The sequence below is a fragment of the Ipomoea nil genome, unplaced genomic scaffold (genome assembly GCF_001879475.1).
Source record: "Ipomoea nil cultivar Tokyo-kokei standard unplaced genomic scaffold, Asagao_1.1 scaffold2921, whole genome shotgun sequence".
NCBI classification, from domain to species: Eukaryota; Viridiplantae; Streptophyta; class Magnoliopsida; order Solanales; family Convolvulaceae; genus Ipomoea; species Ipomoea nil.
The window spans coordinates 1,564,707-1,570,937 of NW_017619349.1; the positions used below are offsets into that span (position 1 = coordinate 1,564,707).

Genomic DNA, 6,231 nt, shown 5'->3' on the forward strand with positions numbered 1-6,231 from the left:
TGCTTTTTCCTTGCACATTTTGGTATTTTTGCTTGTTATACATTATATTATGAAGTCATTTTGGTCACTTATGGAATTATTGCATGTGTTAGGTGATTTGACAAAGAAAGGATGTTTTGAGGCATTCAATGAAGTATTTGATCAAGTTTTTTTGGAGCTGTCTTAACACGAGAGGACAATTGGATGACCAAAGTAATGATTTTTGGACTTTTGAGATGGACCATGTCGTGACCTGCCATCGAGAAGAGCACCGAAGCGATCACAACTAATCCCGGTTAGAACATTATTTTCTTAATATATATACATTCAATTTGAGGTTATTGATATTAATTAATGTTAACTCAAGTTGTAAATCTACTAAGCTAGTCTTACAAATTGCACACAATTATATTATAGGATGAGAAAAATCCAAATGATGAGGAAGTGGACATCCCTCTCCAGTATAGAAAAAGAGGCTGCAATTGGAAGTTGCAAACCAGAAAGCGTTTGCAAACTGGAAGAATTGAAAAGGTAATTTATTTATTGTGTTATTATTTAGTGAAAAGATCAACACAAAGATTATAGCAAAATTAATTCGATCTTAAAAGAACACTCTCATCTTGACCAATGAACAAAAAAATCTCATACATATAAACTCAATATATATACATTAGACATGTAATTAAACTGGATTTTCTTGACTGAAACTGATTAATTAGGAGCACCATATACCACAACATGTAACATGTTCAGATCACATATTCTCCAAGCAAAGTAAGCTTGGAGTTACAAATTAAATGGTCATCCCACTATTGTCTAGCTCCTCATGCCATAAAAATGAATATTTTATTATATTTTGCCTAAATTCTATAATTCTGCCAGTTTAGATTCCTTGTGAAAAAAGGTGGAATCCCCCATTTCTCGCAGCTCCTTAGTTTATGGAGGGGAGAATTATGGTGGCTCACGGTCTGACAGTTTGTGGAAACTCAAATGACCAACAGAGGTTAGATTTTTGCTCACTTTGAGATGTTTCTCTTGCCTCTTTATCTTCCTCTTCGTCATGTTCATCTCCTTGCTGCTTGTATCCATGCATGGAGATATTAGCTTCAACAACAAAGGTTAGAAATGATTTTAGGTCTTTTAGAACAGACACCATCTCTAACAGAATATAACCCGCCAGACTTTCTGAACCATCAAACAATGGACGCCTAGAGGTATAAAAATCCTTGCTATAAGCTAGCAAAGCCAAAGCACCATTAATAATATTTGTTGTGATGTCCATATATCCTTGTTTCTCAGTTCAGAAGAACGGGAAAGAAGTAGCCCACTGCAACAAAATACCCAAAATGAAACAATTAGAAAGGTAGATAAACAGAAATATTATATATAGCAAAATAAAAAGAATATTAATCTTACATATATATAATCAGATCTAAAAAAAATTAAATAGATAAAAGCAAAAAAATAAAAAATAAAAATCAAAACAGCCACAAAAGGAATCAAAATCTGTGGCTCACCAAGACAAAAAAAGTAATAGATTAACAAAAATATTATAGCAAAATTTCAAACAGTATCATTTTGACAGATGAACAAAACAATCTCAACCATATAATTCCTCAAAAAAAAAATCTGGGACAAATACACACAATATACATTATACAAGAAAAATAGAGGTGAAACATAAGATCGGATTCTACAATGTTGAATGTCCAATCCCACATAAAATCTATTTTTGAAGAAAAATCATACATATACACAGATATAAAAAAAATAAAAGAAAAATTCAAAACAGGCCGATAAGGAATGAAAGGTAATTTCAAAGTGGCTCACCAAAACAAAAAAAAAAAAAAAAAAAAAAAAAAAGATCAACGAAAATATTATAGCAAAATCATATTATATTGATCTTAAAAAACACTAATTTCAACTGGTGAACAAAGAAATCACAAATATACATATAATTGCTCAAAAAAAAAAAAAACTCAGACCTATATATATATATACTCAATATACATTAGACATGAAAGAGGTGAAATACATACGTGATTCTATGCATTTCATAAAATCAAAATGAAACAGAAAGAAAATAACCACCATACATATGTGTTTAAGTGCAAGTGCTAAACTGAAAAGAAATAGAACTCTAAGACAAAATCCCAAAAATGAATCAACAAGCAAATTTATGATTACTCGCATGGCTAAAATTATTAGGGCAATGCATAGAGAACAACAAAAAATCTCACTAAAAATCTCATATATAATCAGAGCTTCGAAAAACAAAAACAAAACAACTAGAGAACAAATCAAGAGTCTGGAAAGATATTCTTGATATGTCTCACCCAGAGATCAAAACAAAAATCAAAGGAAACAAGAATGGGACAAATGGAGAAAAAGTAAAAGTTCAATCTTAGAACTTACAAGACAATTCATAAAAAAAAAAAAAAAATTAGAGCAAGGTTCTCTACATTTTAAAGATGGTGTGTATTCGTTGATATGTTGAACACTGAAGTTTCAATGTTATATAGGAGGAAGATGGAACCTGAATGACGTAAGCTCTTGCGTCACGTTTTCCTAGCGTATATGGAAATTCTCAAAAATAAGATTTTTTTCCATTTGAAGAAATATTTTCGTCCATCAATTTATGAAAATTTTATAAAATGTCTAAAAATCTATATATATATATATATATATATATATATATATATATATATATATATATATATATATATATATATATATATATATATATATATATATATATATAAAAGTAAAATCCTTCTAGCCAACTTTTACCCCAGAATTTAGGGACATTTTTGTAATATCATCCATTATTTATATATAGATATTATATACAATTAATAATTAATAATATTTAATATATATATATATATATATATATATATATATATATATATATATATATATATATATATATATATATATATAAACAAAATCTTCCTATTTCATTTTTCCGCTCAAACTTTTGTAGTAGAAATTATAAATTAGATCAATTGAAGGTGTTAGCTCTAGACAATGATGGACAAGATTGTGTTGTTACTACCAATGTCGTCTACAAAGAGGTTTCAATAATGTTTATATGTTTATATAATTAAAAGTAAAATCCTCATAGCCAAATTTTCCCCCAAAATTTAGGGACATTTTTGTAATATCATGCATTATTTATATATAGATATTATATACAATTAATAATTAATAATATTTAATATACATATGGGAAGAAGAATATTATTATACTAGGAAATTTAAAATTTAAAATTAGATATTAGGGTAATAATATATATATATATATATATATATATATATATATATATATATATATATATATATATAAACAAAATCCTCCTATTTCATTTTCCCGCTCAAACTTTTGTAGTAGAAATTATAAATTAGATCGATTGAAGGTGTTAGCTCTAGACGATGATGGACAAGATTGTGTTGTTACTACCAATGTCGTCTACAAAGAGGTTTCAATAATGTTTAAATAAAATCGTTGATATTATGTTTTTTTAAATGACAAAATTGCTATATATCTAGACAAAAATATATATCTTTCATACAAATGAATTAAGATAACAATTCATTCATATAACTGAGTTGCTAGAGAACGAGCGCATTTGCCTAATTTATAAGAAAAATACTAAACAATGATAAATAAAATCTCCAAAGTTACAGCACCGCATGCGTACATCTACACATTAGCTATTAATTTTAGCAATTAATTTCTTAAATTCAAGCAATGATAACATCAAAACACATAAATGATCCAAAGCGTATCTTCAATTGCACTATATAATATTTGATGTTCTAATTTAAATAATTATATATCGATCCAAATATTCTTAATATATTATCACATATCTATTCCGTGCATTGGACGGGCGAAAATACTAGTGATTCTCTAATTTTAGAAACTTTAAACTACTTTTCAAATAGGCCGGGGACCCGGGGTGAACACAAAATGGATTGGAGAGGATTTGGGGAAAATCCGCATCCGCAAAGGGTGCAAATCCAATCCACTAATAGTAGATTGGATGCGAATCGAATGACGGATTTTAAATTTAAAAAATAAAATAATTTATAGTACAAGATTTCAAACATAATTTTGAATCTTCCTAAACTTCAATACTTTTGATATATATATATATATATATATATATATATATATATATATATATATTGGTTCTAAGCTTTCTCTTGGGACATGTTCTCATGGGAGTATGACCATATCATGTCCTCAAGTAAAATTCTAAAACCAATCCCAGTCTTACATCTGTAAAAATCGAAAGGATTAGATTTGATTTAAAAAAAAAAAATGCTATGGCATATATTATTGTAATTACCGTCAATTTTACTGTGAAACTTTTTATATATATGGATCCGTGATCTAATCCATCTGCTCCGATATGGATCCACTTTGTGAAAATCCGCCACTAGTGGATAGGATATGGATGTAACTTCTAAAAATTCGCTATAACAAATTCGCTATGCTAATCCATTACCTAAACGACGTAGTTTTATACTGATATATATATAGAAAAAAAATCTAATTTTGAGAATTTCCATACAAGAAATTAAATATGACGTAAGAGCTTACGTCATTCAATTAACATCTTCGTCCTATATAACATTGAAACTTCAGTGTTCAATACATCAGCGAGAACACACAATCTTTAAAATTTAGAGAACCTTGCTCTAATTTTTTTTTTTTTTTTTTTTTTTTTTTTTTTTTTTTATGAATTGTCTTGTAAGTTATAAGATTGAACTTTCCCTTGTTCTTCATTTGTCCCATTCTTGTTTTCTTTGATTTTTGTTTTGATCTGTGGGTGAGACTTATCAAGAATATCTTTCCAGACTCTTGATTTTTTTCTCTAGTTGTTTTGTTTTGTTTTGTTTTGTTTTTTTTTTTTTCAAAGCTCTGATTATATATAAGATTTTTTGAGTGAGATTTTTTTAGCTTACTTTTTGTTGTTCTCTATGCATTGCCCTAATAATTTTAGCCATGCAACTAATCATAAATGTGCTTGTTGATTCATTTTTTGGATTTTGTCATAGAGATCTATTTCTTTTCAGTTCAGCACTTGCACTTAAACACAAATGTATGGTGGTTGTTTTCTCTCTGTTTAATTTTGATTTTATGAAATGGAATCACGTCTTATGTATTTCACCTCTTTCATGTCTAATGTATATTGAGTATATATGTTTGATTTTTTTTTTTTTTTGAGCAATTATATGCATGTTTGTGATTTATTTGTTCATCGGTTGAAATGGGTGTTTTTTAAGATCGGATCGATATGATTTTGCTATAATATTTCACCTCTAATGTTCCTGTATAATGTATATTGAGTGTATATGTCCCCGATTCTTTTTGAGGAATTATATTGTTGAGATTTTTTTGTTCATCTGTGTTTGAGATTTTGCTATAATATTTTTGTTGATCTACTATGTTTCTCTTGGTGAGCCACAGATTTTGATTCCTTTTGTGGCTGTTATGAAATGTTTTTGCTTTTATTTATTTAAAATAAATTTTTTAAATCTGATTATATTGAAGATTTTTTTAAAGCAAGATTTTCTTTGGGATGGCAGATACAACATTGTAGAATTAGAACTTATGTTTCAAATTAAAGCTTTCATGTCTAATGTATATTGAGTGTATATGTTTAAGATTTCATTGTTCAATAAATGAAATGAGTTTTTATTTATTTATTTATTTATTTTTTTTTATAACAGAATGATTTATTTTGCTATATATAATCTTTATGTTTATCTATTAAGCTAGTTTGCTAGCTAATTGTTTCATTTTGGGTATTTTGTTGCAGTGAGCTACTTCTTTCCCGTTCTTCTGAACTGAGAAACAAGGATATATGGACATCACAACAAATATTATTAATGGTGCTTTGGCTTTGCTAGCTTATAGCAAGGATTTTTATACCTCTAGGCGTCCATTGTTTGATGGTTCAAAAAGTCTGGTGGGTTATATTCTGTTAGAGATGGTGTCTGTTCTAAAAGACCTAAAATCATTTCTAACCTTTGTTGTTGAAGCTAATATCTCCATGCATGGATACAAGCAGCAAGGAGATGAACATGACGAAGAGGAAGATAAAGAGGCAAAAGAAACATCTCAAAGTGAGCAAAAGTCTAACCTCTGTTGGTCATTTGAGTTTCCACAAACTGTTGGACCGTGAGCCACCATAATTCTCCCCTCCATAAACTAAGGAGCTGCGAGAAATGGGGGAT

At 28.4% G+C, this 6,231-nt stretch overlaps 1 long non-coding RNA gene across 1 annotated transcript; it reads right to left on the bottom strand.

Moving 5' to 3' along the window:
- Positions 1-656: 656 nt before the first annotated feature.
- Positions 657-2,454, bottom strand: LOC109161034. Its single transcript, XR_002050865.1, has 2 exons — positions 2,395-2,454; positions 657-1,306 (listed from the first exon to the last, which is right to left on the bottom strand). It is a non-coding gene; the product is annotated as an uncharacterized LOC109161034 (long non-coding RNA).
- Positions 2,455-6,231: the final 3,777 nt, after the last annotated feature.